This window comes from Carettochelys insculpta, chromosome 2 (genome assembly GCF_033958435.1).
Source record: "Carettochelys insculpta isolate YL-2023 chromosome 2, ASM3395843v1, whole genome shotgun sequence".
In the NCBI taxonomy this organism is placed as follows: Eukaryota; Metazoa; Chordata; order Testudines; family Carettochelyidae; genus Carettochelys; species Carettochelys insculpta.
Genome location: NC_134138.1, coordinates 146,361,570 through 146,375,673, shown reverse-complemented (window position 1 = coordinate 146,375,673; position 14,104 = coordinate 146,361,570). Strand labels below are relative to the sequence as shown.

The window sequence follows — 14,104 nt, the reverse complement described above, 5'->3', positions numbered from 1 at the left end:
AGGAATGGAGGATGTTTATATTGTTTTGTTCAGAGTTACATGTATTGTTTCAAGAGTTTACAAATGAACATTGACTTAATGCAGCATTGAAACTTTACTAATGCAGAAGAATGCTGCTTTTAATATATTTTAAGTGAAACAACCACAGAAACTGTTTTTTTAAAATTGTTAAATCTTAAACTTCCTCCTTCTTTAAAAATAGTTTACGTATAGCACAGTACCTTACTGTGTTTTGTGCTCTTTTTTTTTTTTTTTTTTTTTGTCTGTGCTGCTGCCTGCCATGTGTACATTTGGCTCTAAGTGAGGTGTATGGTTGACAGGTAAGTTTAGAACCTCCTGCTTATAAACACGAGTTACACTGGGCCCAGATGGTGAGAGTAAAGTAAAATTAATGGGTTTATCAAAGAGTGAGGGACCCCAAAATACAAATTACTGGAGAATAAATAACTGGATATATACGATAGGAGATCTGAGAAAATTCCATTCTGTATCCAAATCCTGCTGTAAGTCTCTTTCTAGTAGCAACAGGGGTGGTAGCCATTAAGTTTCAAATTTGACCTTTCAGTAACTTGACAAGAAAATGCCTTGATGCAAAAATGAAGGGCTTGTCTACATGGGGTTTGTGGAGGATGGTGCAGCCTAGAATGGCTAATGTGGAATACTGTAAACGCTTGCTATAGTGGACCCTGTTTTACTGAACATCAGTAATATTGGATGTCTGCTAGCCTCCATGCCCCCCAAGAAAGTACAGTGCAGTACTGTACTCTGCAGTAGTTAAATGGCCTCTCACTAATGATGCCACTGGTCCCACTATGGCTGAGACTGCTGCTGGAACCGCCACAGTCACGGGGTCCCTGGCTGCGGCTTGGAGAGTTGCCACTGTGTACCCTCCCTCCTCCCCACCCACGCCGAGATCTGTGGCGGTGATCCCAGCTATGGGTGGGAAGGGGAGTGGGATACAGAGGCAGCTCAGAGCCAGAGGAATCCCCCGCACTGCCCTGAGTGCAGGTGGCTTGGAGCCTAAGGCGGATGGCTGGGAGCCGGAGGAGCAAACCCTCTGATATGATGGACTATCGGTTTTAACGGACACCCCCCCACACATTAGTCTGTTGTCTCGAGGGTTTACTGTAGTTAAAACGGTGTTGACAAATCCTAAAACTGAATTTATGACATATAAGGAAACAGCTACAGAGCATTGCTGTACTACATCCAGGGAAATGAAGGCCATATAAGGAATGTTGCAAATACTGGAAATTCATTAACCAAAATTCCTTTAAGGATGACCAGTGGAATGTCACACATTTTCAAATTAACTTATATTAGTTAGACATAATATTTTAGGATGTACATTTTCCCATTGAAGTCAATCAGGTTTATACAACTTCAGTCTAGTCCTTAAATATAAATAGCTGGTGGATGTCTGTGCTTGTTCTGAAGTTTTCAGGCTGATTGTACTAGTCAGGGGTATTCATTTGTGGCCCAGCCTCTCTAAAATAGTGGACAAATGAATTTCCTGAATTGTCACAAAGGCTTGGAAGGAGTACAGGCAATGGCGTCTCATGGCCTTTTCCTAGATCTTTCTTATTCAGACCACCTCAAAGTGCGCAAACCTATCTCCGATCATAGGTGTTTTCAAAAATGGAATGTATGCTGACACCTGTGCTTTTATGTCTGTATGTGATGCTGGTACTGTTTTTGTCTCTATATCTAGTTCCTGTGATTTGTCAGCCTACAAAATAAGTTTTTTGTGCATTGACTCATCCTGTACACCTGAAAATCTTGACACTGCAATTTCAGATCTCAGGAGTCTTAAACTCATTTTGTTCTGTAGGGTGAATTCAGCTGAATAAAACCAAGTCTCTGAGATGTGTCCTCCTTGTAGATTGAGTGGTATCTTAAGTTTCCAGAGTGAGAGTACACTTTCAAGTACAGTAGTGCCTAGGAACCAACTGAAAATGGGGCTCCATTTTTTGGATATGGTACAAACAAATATCTGTTTTGTTTACAAAGTGTTTTACACTTAATTTTAATTAAGAACACTCTGTGCTTCAGTCTTCCATAAAAATAGTGTAGTTGTCCTTCCAACAAAAGCTGAATTTTACACCTACCTTGTTTTACATGCCCCCCCACATCACGATAGCATCTGAGCTTCAAGTGATCTGCCAGCCCAGACAGTAAATATGTGCCAGAGCAGGGAACCTCTAATTCTATCCTCTGCTCTTACAACTAGGCAGAGTTCACAGTACCATAAATTTTCGTATGATGGTCTGTGTGTGTTGAGAGGGGAGGGTCATGAAAGTATGCCAACAGAATTGTTTCACTTGACCTTGATTGGTATGCAGTGCTTTGCACCAGATAAGTGGATGACTGCTATTTAAAATTACTGTTGTGTCTCTAGTGGCAGCTAAATTCTGTGCTCCCTGCACAGCTGGGAAGTCAGGAACTTAAGTATGTGAAGTGGGAGGCTGTCTATTCTAACCCTGCCTCCAAAGCTGAATTCCAGCTTTGCAGACTGACCCTAATTCTTTCCAGTTGGACTGTGTGCTGTCTTTCTCCCTCCTTTCCTTTTGAGGTTGTTGGTACAAAGCTGCTGCTGAAGTTATCCCAATGAATATTCATGTAGCAGCTAGAAAAAAAATCTGAACTCAATTCACTATTCTCCTGCCACCCGCGTATTATGTCACATCAGAGCAAGGTGAGTGCTTTACTTTCACCTTGCAGCCGTGGTGGAAATGATGACTACACAGTTCGGTGCTATGGTGAATTGGACCATACCACTACAAGAGGAAAAGAAAACAAGAGGAATAGCCTCCGATCATGCATCAATTTGTCATCAGATTAAATGGACAATTCTACAAAATGGAAATACTGTCTAAACTAATGTACCACGTTAGCCTTGAAAACTGTTCTCTATATGGATATTTAGTGTTGCAGCACTAATTCCATCATGCTATGTGGACAGCAAATGGAGAGCAACTTCAAAATCAAAGGGTTTTCTTTTTTCACCTTTTATGAGAGCTGCTCCGTTCTGTAGTCGAAAGGCATATGGTTTACAATTGTAGAGTACCACTGTAGCGCCTGAGACCCAACAGTGATGCCGAAGGTCATACACTGCACTCATGATCTGGGAAGAAGAAGAAGGGGGGGAAAAAAATCACTCTGAGTAAATTGTGACTTTTAAGCCACAGCTGTGGGGTGGGGAATGGTGGCAAAGCTGTATCCCACCTGTCGGAGCTATGAGAGCTTTTGTGAGTCAGTGAGGCATGTGTATTTTGCAGGCAGCGCTTGAGGGAGTGTGAAGCACTGCTGTGGCTCAAGTAGTTATGATTCGACCTATACTTGTACCTGCCTCTTCTTTGGCCTTGTACAAGTTCTGGGTTCATTTTGAACTTCTATGAAGTGTATCTGTGTCTGGGATATGAAATACAAATTTTAAGGAGGTAATCTTTGAGGGGTTTGTAAAGGTGATGTGCTTTTAGTATGATCTTAAGGGTGTTATCCCAGGCCCCACATCAGATTTCATCATTGTGATGGAGAAGTTAGGCAGCTGATTGAGATTCAGCCAACAGTGTCGCTGCCAAAGTAGGGTGACCGTATTTCCCTACATGACATACGGGACACCTGCTAAATTTCTTGGAGTTAAGCAAGCTCAATGGCAATCCCATGAGAACTCTGCAGTACAAACATTCAAAATAGCATTAAGTTGACTGAGCACCCATTTAAGATATACTGCATGATGACAAAAATAAGTAAAAATTAAAAATATATGCCTATAACTGAGTGGTTACTGCTCTATAAAAGTTCCTGCCTTCTCCTAGCCTTGCTGTCCTTCGGAGTGTGGGCAGGTTTTTTTGTGTGCGGGGAGTGGGGTGGGGGTAGTGCAGGAGGCTCGGGGTATGTGAGTACGCTGCTGGACATCAGGGATGGGTATGTGTGCAGGGGGACAGGTGTCAGGATAGGAGGCAGGAAGTGGGGAGGAGTCCTGGAACTGGGTTCTGGAACAGTGTAAGCCATTGGATATTTGCAGCTGAAGAGAATGAAATGTATCAGGCCAGGTTTCCCTCCTCCCATTTAATTTTGTTTGAGTCAGTGGATTTACAACAGATAAACCCTTACCTCTCAAAGTGAAACAACATACTATTCCATACCTGATTCCTTTTCAATACCTCAGTGCATTCAGTACAGCACAGCATTCCTTTTAATATCCATACCCTGTGCCAAGCCCATTGCCAACCTTCCAACCTGTACACAACAGACCCACATTCTAATACCCCACTCTGTAAGCAGGATTTTCAGAGCTTGTGAAGCGTAGGTGCCTAGGAGAGGTACAGCGCTGAAAGGCTTGGAAACCCCCACCCCTTGCCCTGACACTGCCTCCCGCGGAAATCCCCTATCATGGGTTTCTCTCTCCCAAACGGTGCTTTGACCTCCCACCTAACCACTGGGCCCAGCTGCCCCTCTCCACTCCAGAGAAGCCCAGACCACTTGGTGCCTGTTTCCTAGTTGCTGCCTGTGGGTCACCCCTTCCAAGAAGTGGGTCTGTCACACAAAAGCTCATAACCTAGTAATAATATTGTAAGTCTTTAAGGTGCTACAGGACTGCTTTTTTGTTTTGTGAGGAAACAGACTAACAGGGCTACCTCTCTGAGACGCTTCCCTTCCCCCCCCTCCCCCCGCCCCCGCAGTGCTGGCCTAGCTAGCTCCCTCATTCCCCAGGGCAAGGCCAGATTAAGATACGGGCTGCAGCCTAATGGGTTCAGGTATCCTCCACAAACAAACAAGAACATATAAGAACATAAGAACGGTCATACTGGGTCAGACCAAAGGTCCATCCAGCCCAGTATCCCGTCTGCTGACAGTAGCCAATGCCGGGTGCCCCAGAGAAGGAGAACAGAAGACAATGATCAAGTGATTTTATCTCCTGCCATCCATCTCCTGCCCTTGTACTGAAGGCTAGGGCACCATACTTTACCCCTAGCTAATAGCCATTTATGGACCTAACCTGAAAAAATTTATCAAGCTCTTTTTTAAACCCTAATAGAGTCCTGGCCTTTACAGCCTCCTCCGGCAAGGAGTTCCACAGGTTGACTGTGCACTGTGTGAAGAAAAATTTCCTTTTATTAGTTTTGAACCTACTACCCATCAATTTCATTTGGTGTCCCCTAGTTCTTGTATTATGGGAAAAGGTAAATAATTTTTCTATGTTCACTTTCTCCACACCATTCATGATTTTTATATACCTCTATCATATCACCCCTCAATCGCCTCTTTTCCAGACTGAAAAGGCCCAGTCTCTCTAGCCTCTCCCCATATGGGACCCATTCCAAACCCCTAATCATCTTAGTTGCCCTCTTCTGTACCTTTTCTAATGCCAATATATCTTTTTTGAGGTGAGGAGACCACATCTGCACACAGTACTCAAGATGTGGGCGTACCATAGTTTTATATAGGGGAAGTATGATATCTTTTGTCTTATTATCTATCCCTTTTTTAATAATTCCTACAATCCTATTTGCTTTACTAACTGCTGCTGCACACTGCGTGGATGTCTTCAGAGAACTATCCACTATAACTCCAAGATCCCTTTCCTGATCTGTCGTAGCTAAATTTGACCCCATCATGTTGTGCATGTAATTTCGGTTATTTTTTCCAATGTGCATTACCTTACACTTACCCACATTTAAATTTCATTTGCCATTTTGCTGCCTAATCACTGTTTGCTGAGATCTTTTTGTAGTTCTTCACAATCCCTTTTGGTTTTGACTGTCCTGAACAACTTGGTGTCATCTACAAACTGTGCCACCTCACTGCTTACCTCATTTTCTAGATCATTGATGAACAACTTGAACAGGATCGGTCCCAGGACTGACCCCTGGGGAACACCACTAGTTACCCCCCTCCATTGTGAAAATTTACCATTTATTCCCGCCCTTCGTTTTCTGTCTTTTAGCCAATTCCCGATCCATGAAAGGATCTTTCCTCCTATCCCATGACCACCTAATTTACATAAAAGCCTTTGGTGTGGGACCGTGTCAAAGGCTTTCTGGAAATCTAGGTATATTATGTCCACTGGGTGCCCCTTGTCCGCATGTTTATTAACCCCTTCAAAGAATTCCAATAGATTAGTAGACACGACTTCCCTCTGCAGAAACCATGCTGACTTTTGCCCAACAATTCATGCTCTTCTACATGCCTTGCAATTTTATTCTTTACTATTGTTTCTACTAATTTGCCTGGTACTGATGTTAGACTTATCGGTGTATAATTGCCAGGGTCTCCTCTGGAGCCTTTTTTAAATATTGGCGTTATATTGGCTGTCTTCCAGTCATTGGGTACCGAAGCAGATTTAAAGGTTAGGTTACAAACCACTGTTAATAACTCCGCAGTTTCACATTTGAGTTCTTTCAGAACCCTTGGGTGAATATTGTCTGGTCCTGGAGACTTGTTACTATTCAGCTTATCAATTAACTCCAAAACCTCCTCTAACGTCACTTCAATCTGGGAGAGTTCCTCAGATTTGTCACCTAAAAAGGCTGGCTCAGGTTTAGGAACCTCTGTAACATCCTCAGCCGTGAGGACTGAAGCAAAGAAATCATTTAATCGCTTCGCAATGGCACTGTCTTCCTTGATCGCTCCTTTTTATATCTTTATCGTCCAAGGGCCCCACTGCTTCTTTAGCGGGCTTCCTGCTTCTAATGTATTTAAAAAACATTTTACTATCATTTTTTGAATTTTTGGCTAGCTGTTCCTCAAAATCTTTTTTGGCTTTTCTTACTATGTTATGACACTTAATTTGGGAGTGTTTATGTTCCTTCCTATTTTCCTCACTAGGATTTGACTTCCACTTTTTAAAAGCTGCCCTTTTCTCTCTCACTGCCTTTTTAACATGGCTGTTAAGCCATGGTGGTTCTTTGTTAGGTCTCTTACTGTGTGTTTTTATTTGGGGTATACATTTAAGTTGGGCCTCTAGTATGGTGTCTTTAAACAGTTTCCATGCAGCTTCCAGGGATTTTAGTTTAGTTACTCTACCTTTTAGTTTCTGTTTAACTAACTTCCTCATTTTAGTGTAATTCCCCTTTTTGAAATTAAATGCCAGAGTGTTTGACCATTGCGGTGTTCTTCCCAACACAGGAATATTAAAAGTTATTATATTGTGGTCACTATTTCCAAGCGGTCCAGTAACAGTTACCTCTTGGACCAGATCCTGCGTTCCAGTCAGGACTAGATCGAGAATTGACTCTCCCCTTGTGGGTTCCTGTACTAGCTGCTCCAAGAAGCAGTCATTTAAGGCATCAAGAAATTTAATCTCTGAATCCCGTCCTGAGGTGACATGTACCCAATCAATATGGGGATAATTGAAATCTGCTATTATTACTGTGTTTTTTTAAATTGTGATAGCCTCTTTAATCTCCCTTAACATTTCAGCATCACTATCACTGTCCTGGTTAGGTGGTCAGTAATATATTCCTAATGCCATATTCATATTAGAGGAATGAATTGTTATCCATAATGATTCTACGGAACATTTTGATTCCTTTAGGATTTTTGTTTCATTTGATTCTATATTATCCTTCACATATAGTACCACTCCGCCACCCGCATGACCTGTTCTGTCTTTCCGATATAATTTATGTCCCGGTATGATAGTGTCCCACTGATTGTTCTCATTCCACCATGTTTCTGTGATGCCTATTATGTCAACTTCCTCCTTTGATATGAGGTACTCCAGTTCACCCATCTTATTAGACAGAGTCCTAGCATTTGTGTAAAGACACTTTAAAAAACTACCACTATTTATATGTCCGCCTGTCACAGACGCCTTGGATTTTTTTATATACGATTGTTTCACATCTGATCTTGCCCATATATTATTTCCCACGTTTCCTATCTGACTAACTTCTAGGGAATCCCTATCTATAGAGCCTCGTGTAAGAGAAGTGTCCGTCCGATCCAGGTGCTCCCCCGCACCAATCGGCTTTCCCCCACTTCTTAGTTTAAAAACTGCTCTATGACCTTTTTAATGTTTAATGCCAGCACTCTGGATCCACCTTGATTTAGGTGGAGCCCATCATTCCTGTATAGGCTCCCCCTACCCCAAAAGTGTCCCCAGTTCCTAATAAATCTAAACACCTCTTCCCTACACCATCGTCTCATCCACGCATTGAGACTCTGAAGTTCTGCCTGTCTATCTGGCCCTGCGCGTGGAACTGGAAGCATTTCAGAGAATGCCACCATAGATGTTCTGGATTTCAGTCTCTTTCCTAGTAACCTAAATTTGGCCTCCAGAACATCTCTTCTATCCTTCCCTATGTCATTGGTACCGACATGTACCACGACCACCGGCTCCTCCCCAGCACTGCCCATAAGTCTGTCTAGATGCCTCGAGAGATCCACAACCTTCACACCAGGCAGGCAAGTCACCATACGGTTCTCCCGGTCATCACAAACCCAACTATCTGTAAGCGTGCTAAAACTTGATGGAAATCGCTTATCTGGAAGTCCAGCTTTAATTGAAAAGTCAAATAAACAGGATCTTTGGTAAAATTCTTCCAGGTTTTTATGTATCATGCACCGAATAGCAAAGTAACAGGACGTATATTTAAAAAAAAAAAAAAAAGGCAGTTACAAAACTCCTAAAGAATTACAATGTAAAAAGAATTCTTTCCCTTCTAAACTATTAACACCTATGCAGAGTGGAGCAGCCATACTCCCTACCCCCAGCCTATTTCTCCCACCACCTCACCTTTTTCCACCTCTTCTCAAAGGATGGGGAGCTGTGGCTTTGGCCTTTTGGGGGTCGGCACAGGCAGAAAGAATGGAGCAGTGGGAGGGAGGTTAGCTTCCCGAAAGTGGGGTTCCACCTGAGCAATTTAAAAATGTCAGAGGCTTCCAGGCCATTTGAAATTGCCTGGGGTCTTGAGCACTTACCCCTTTTCCCCCATCCGTCAGTGGGCCCAGCTGAGCCCCCTCCCACACTCCGAGCCCCCTCCCACACTCCAAACCCCTGAGCCCCAGCCTGGAGCTCCCTCCTGCTGCACCTCCGAGCATGCACTCTAACCCAGAGCATGCACACCTAGCTGGTGCGCCCTCACCCCATCTCACACCCCACCCTTCTGGCCTAGCCTGGAGCAACCCCCCTCCCACAATCTGAACCCGTAGTTTTTGTGCTCACCCCAGATCCTAGGGAGCCCCACAATCTAACAGTCCCTGGCCTGCAGAAGAGTTAATCCAGCTCTACCAGCCTCCTCCCGTGATTCACCTTTCTTGTCCCCTTCTTCCTGCCTCTGCTCCCTCCTGAGCCCTGTCCCCCATCCTGCATGGGACTCCTCCAAACCCAGGATCCCCCATCTAACCCCTAGTCTGGGCCCTGCTCCTGTTACTTCGGAGACTTGCCTGTTTGTGCTGCCTGTGGGCTACCAAGCTAAGTGCAAACCCCTAGTAGCTGTTCCCCCTTCCCTCCAAGTGGATGCCCCCCCCCACATTCCCTGCCATAGGGCCCTGCCCTCCCTATCCTAATCCTATTACCTGCCAGCAATGTGTGTGTTGGGCATGGGGTGGGTGGGGGAAGAACTATCTGAGATTCCTCTGTCTTTTTCAGGCAGTGTGAGCACAGTGCACAGCAACCATGCAGCCTGGCTCTGCCCCTCCTCCACATCCTCCCCATCCTCTTGGGGCTGCTGGTAACAGCATATTTAAACAATGTGTTTAAAGAGTCTATATACCTCCTGCAGAGGGCTCTTCACACAGGCAGTCCCTGCTGCTTAAGGAGCTGCCTCTTTAAAATTCAGGTCCCTGCTTTGCAACGTATGGGACGATTAGCCTGTTTTTGAAAAAAGTCGGGATACTTTCCAGGGATCTAAAAAACGGGACAGTCCCAGCTAAAATGGGACAGATGGTCACTCCCTACCAAAGGCTCTACTGCCTGATATCCCTTTCCCTGCTGTCATAGGGAGGTGCACAGACCAGAGGACATCTGTGCCAAAGTTGACATTGAATGTCATTAATCTTGCTCTGGAGTTTGCTCTTGTCCTCTTCTCCCATGTAGGTTCCTAGCTCCAAGGAGTCTGCAGGAGAAAGGAAGACTGTAGGGAGGGCCTGCTCCTGTTTGTCGACTAAGAACTACAGTTGTGGATCATCAAGTCCTAACGTACGTGAAATTTTGGGAGACGCCTGCTTCATTGCAAGTATTTACGTGCTTGCTAATGGTTAGTGCAGTGGTCTCCGATACTAAGAACATAAGAACAGCCATTACTGGGTCAGACCAAAGGTCTATCTTGCCTGCCAACAGTGGCCAGTGCCAGGTGCCCCAGATGGCACTTGTGGAGCCCGTCCTTCCATATTTGCCACCTTGCCCAAATGTTCCCTCCCTCCCTCCCCCAGCCTCACCTGCTCAAAGTGGATACCCTCCCTCCTCCCCGAGACAGGCTCCTCCAGAGCCAGCTTCCGCCCCACATGGTGACTCAACAGAGCCACTGCGGAAGGGGGCCTTAGCTGCAGGCAGGGGCTGGCCCGCAGACAAGTCCAAGCCATAGGAGCTGCTGCTGCCATGCACTTGTCCGACCAAGCAGTGGGGCTCACATGCGGAGCGGGTGGAAGACATTCATGTGTGGCTTTGAGGACCTGCGCTTAAAGGCTCCAAGAGCCACTCCAGAGCCCAGAATCACCATGCAGTGGTGTCATGTTCACCACATGTTGTGCATAGCAAATGTGTTGGACTGTGGAGTTAGTGAGACTGTTGGGTATACCTACACTGCAGTTAGATACTTTTGACTGGCTCGTGCCAGCCGATTCAGGCTAACAGGCTCAGGGGCTGTTTAACTGCAGTGTAATTGGGCTGGAACCCTGGCTTTGACGCCCCCCCGCCTTAGTGTCCCAGACTGCCATCCTCATTCAAAGCTGAATTCTACATTGCAGTCAAACTAGCCTGAGCCCCGTGAGCCTAAGTTAGCTGGCACGGGCCAGCCATGACTATCTAATTGCAGTGTAGACATAACCTTGGTGGTAAGGTTCCTAATGTAGATAGCCAGCTTCAGAAATGAGTGTTTGTTTGTTTGGCTATGCGAAGGCATAGTTACATACATTGAGGGGCTTGTCTTTTGATTATAGAAGTACTTGAGGCACTAAAGTTATCTATCCCGTTCAAGCCCTCATTTAATTAAATGGTAACAGGAGCCCCTGCAAATAGCTGTAGAACCTAATTTCAGCAAAGCTTATAGCTTTCCTCAGAATCCCAAGCCAGTCCCTCCAACTTTTTTGTTCTACATTTTAAGTCAGTGTTTATGATGTGATAAGATCCTACAGGTGTCTTTTTAAAAGTGCCATACAGTTCAAATGATGAAGGTTTTTCCTGGACTTTTATTAGTAAACTCATAAATGCATAACAGCTGTCTGCTTATTTTTTCCCCAGTTATATTTCTAACACAGACCATTTCCCTTTCCCTCTGTGTACCTAAAACTTTGTGGTGTTTGTTTTAGAAGGTTCCAGTGAATTGTTATGAACCAGAGAGAGAGAGAGGAAATTTAAAAAAAAAAAAAAAAAAAAAAAAAATGTAAATGAAATCTGTAAAATCAGTAGGTTCACATCTTTATTCACCTTAATAAATCCATTTCCCAATGTTTGTTAACAGGACAAACATTCTGTCAGTTTTGTTAAATATCCTATGAAATAAGCTATTGGACTGCCTGCATATAAAACCTTCCAGGTCAGAAAAAAAAATCTAAAACGGTCTTCATCGCTGCTTAATGTATGAATGTGGAAGATGACACTGAGTGAGCATAGAAGAGTTTTTATTTGAATCACTTAAACATGTGTAGGGTGAAATGACACACATGATGCAGTTGTCATGCTTATAAAGCATACAAAATGCAATTAGAATATGCGCTTACTATATCTAAGGTAAAATTACATCCTAGTATTAATACTGCTTTACCCTGTTGAACTTGCTTATATGCTTTGATCCATACCATTTTCAGGAAATGGGGCATTTGGAGGAGATGATGCATTGAATGCAAAATGACCTAGGCTCTCTTAAACCAAGGTGGAGTACAGTCAAAAGACCCACCGTTGAAAACATCTTTTCTAGAAAAGTGTTCCACGTGAACATAGGGAAGCTCAAAAGCCTCAGCTTTTCTCCTTTGTCTTCTCACAGAGAGAAAGAGAGGTGGTCTCTGATAGTGTTAAATTTAACTTCAAAAACCTAATAGTCTTCAGATGCATCACTGAGGATGGGTATAACATAGTGCAGAAGATGAAGCTGCCTATCTGAAATGTTCAAAAAATTGAGCAGTGTATCTTCTTACAAGTGTGTTTTTTACACTAATCCTATGGTTTCAACCTTTTTGTTTCTGGACCTCCAACAAAATTTCAAATGTAAATAAGGACTCCTTTGGAAATCTTAGGTACAGTTTGTGGAACACCCTCCCCCCCCAATGGGGCTGGGGACCATAGGTTGGAAATAACTGCAGTAATCCATCCCTGAGGTGATGGAAGAATGGGTCAGTGTACAAGACTCAAAACTGAAAGAATGTAAATGCCTAGCCAAGTGGATTTGCTGTAAGACAAAAGGTGAGGGGCACTTTGACCACTTCTTAACCTGATACTGGCTGTGGTATTTTTTTATAAACTCAGCTTACTTTTTACATCACTTTTTGTGTAAAGTTAGAAGCTTATGATTCCAATATGAATGCTGAACATGCAAATAACATGTGTGTTCTGGCTGTTATATGAATGTATGTGTGATCCCTGCCTCTTTTACTGCTGAATCCCTTATCCTATTTCTCACCTTTTCTTGCAGCAACAGCATTTAGCAGGGAATAGGGTTTCTTGTACTGGGCCATGACACACATGTTGTGTCTAAGGGCAGGTCCTCAGTAGGCAGGTAAGTCATTCCAGCTACACAACTGCTGTAGCTAGAATTGCTTATCTGCGAGCTACTTACTTGGCTGCCTTCACAGAGGGAAGTCGATGTGAGAAACATCTCTCATCGACCTCCCCTACTTCTTGCAATATTGAGGAATATGAGATTGACTGCTGACCCCAGATACTTTGATTTCATGTAGCTCTACCAGGTGCGCAAAATTGAACTCTGGAAGATTCACCCTGATCAGGTTGATTTTCCGTATAGTCGAAGTGGGTCTATCTGCATTCAGCACATTATCTGATTTTGAAGTGGAATCCTAAATCTGCCCTCACTCACTTGAAACTGGGCCTATGTTTAGTTGGCTCTGGGTGAGATGGGAGCTATTTTTGATTGGTTGTGAAACTCAAAACCAACTGAGCTTCCTGTAGTTCCATGATTCTTGCAAACATTATACTCAGGTAGAGTTCTAGATTTACTTTTGGTACATTCAGCAATGCATTATTGAAGCCAAAACTCAGGGTGTGAGGTGGAAGGCATGACAGTCAAGAAATCCAGAGCTATAAACACTTTGGCACACCAAACATCATTGAGTATTAAACTTTGTTGTAACCAATGTATCTGAATGCATGTGCAAGTGGAATTGGTTCAAGCGGTGAGTAGAAGTACAAAGCAGTTAGAATTGGCAGAATATGATTCTAATCATTTAGCTGGATAATCTGATTTAGCACTTCTAATTTTTTTATTTAAATCTTCAGTTTCAGGAAATTGTGGAGGATTCAAATGACTTAAAATATCTCTCGAGAGTGAAAAAGTTAAGCTTTATGACCATGGAAACACAAATTATCAATGTCCCATGTCAAATTTATAAGAAGTAAATTTCCTTAAATCACAAGTTTTCAAGCAACATATCTTTTGTCATGTAAAACTCTATTATCAGTGGAAATATTCTCAATGGTTTGTGCACATGAAGCAAAATTGGCATTTACTGATTTTAAAATATCTAATCCTTCAAACTTTGTGTAATCTATAGTCTTGTATTTTGGTATTTTTGTTTAACCACATTGTACATTCATATATCTACTGGGCTGCAGTTTTAAGAAGCTGCTAATTACAATAATACCACTGCAATCAATGTGTGTCCAAGTTCAAATACAGGACAAAAGGTGGCTGGAATATTGGCAAGGCCAAAGCTGCAAATTGGAACCTTACATTATTGTTGCTAATTTGTATTGAAATTCTATAGC

The 14,104-nt window shown here is 43.3% G+C and overlaps 1 protein-coding gene across 2 annotated transcripts in view; it reads left to right on the top strand.

Annotated features, from left to right (window-relative positions):
- FBXL7 (F-box and leucine rich repeat protein 7) overlaps positions 1–14,104 on the top strand; it is a 276,063-nt gene that overhangs the window by 56,691 nt on the left and 205,268 nt on the right. The gene's annotated exons all lie outside the window — the stretch shown is intronic.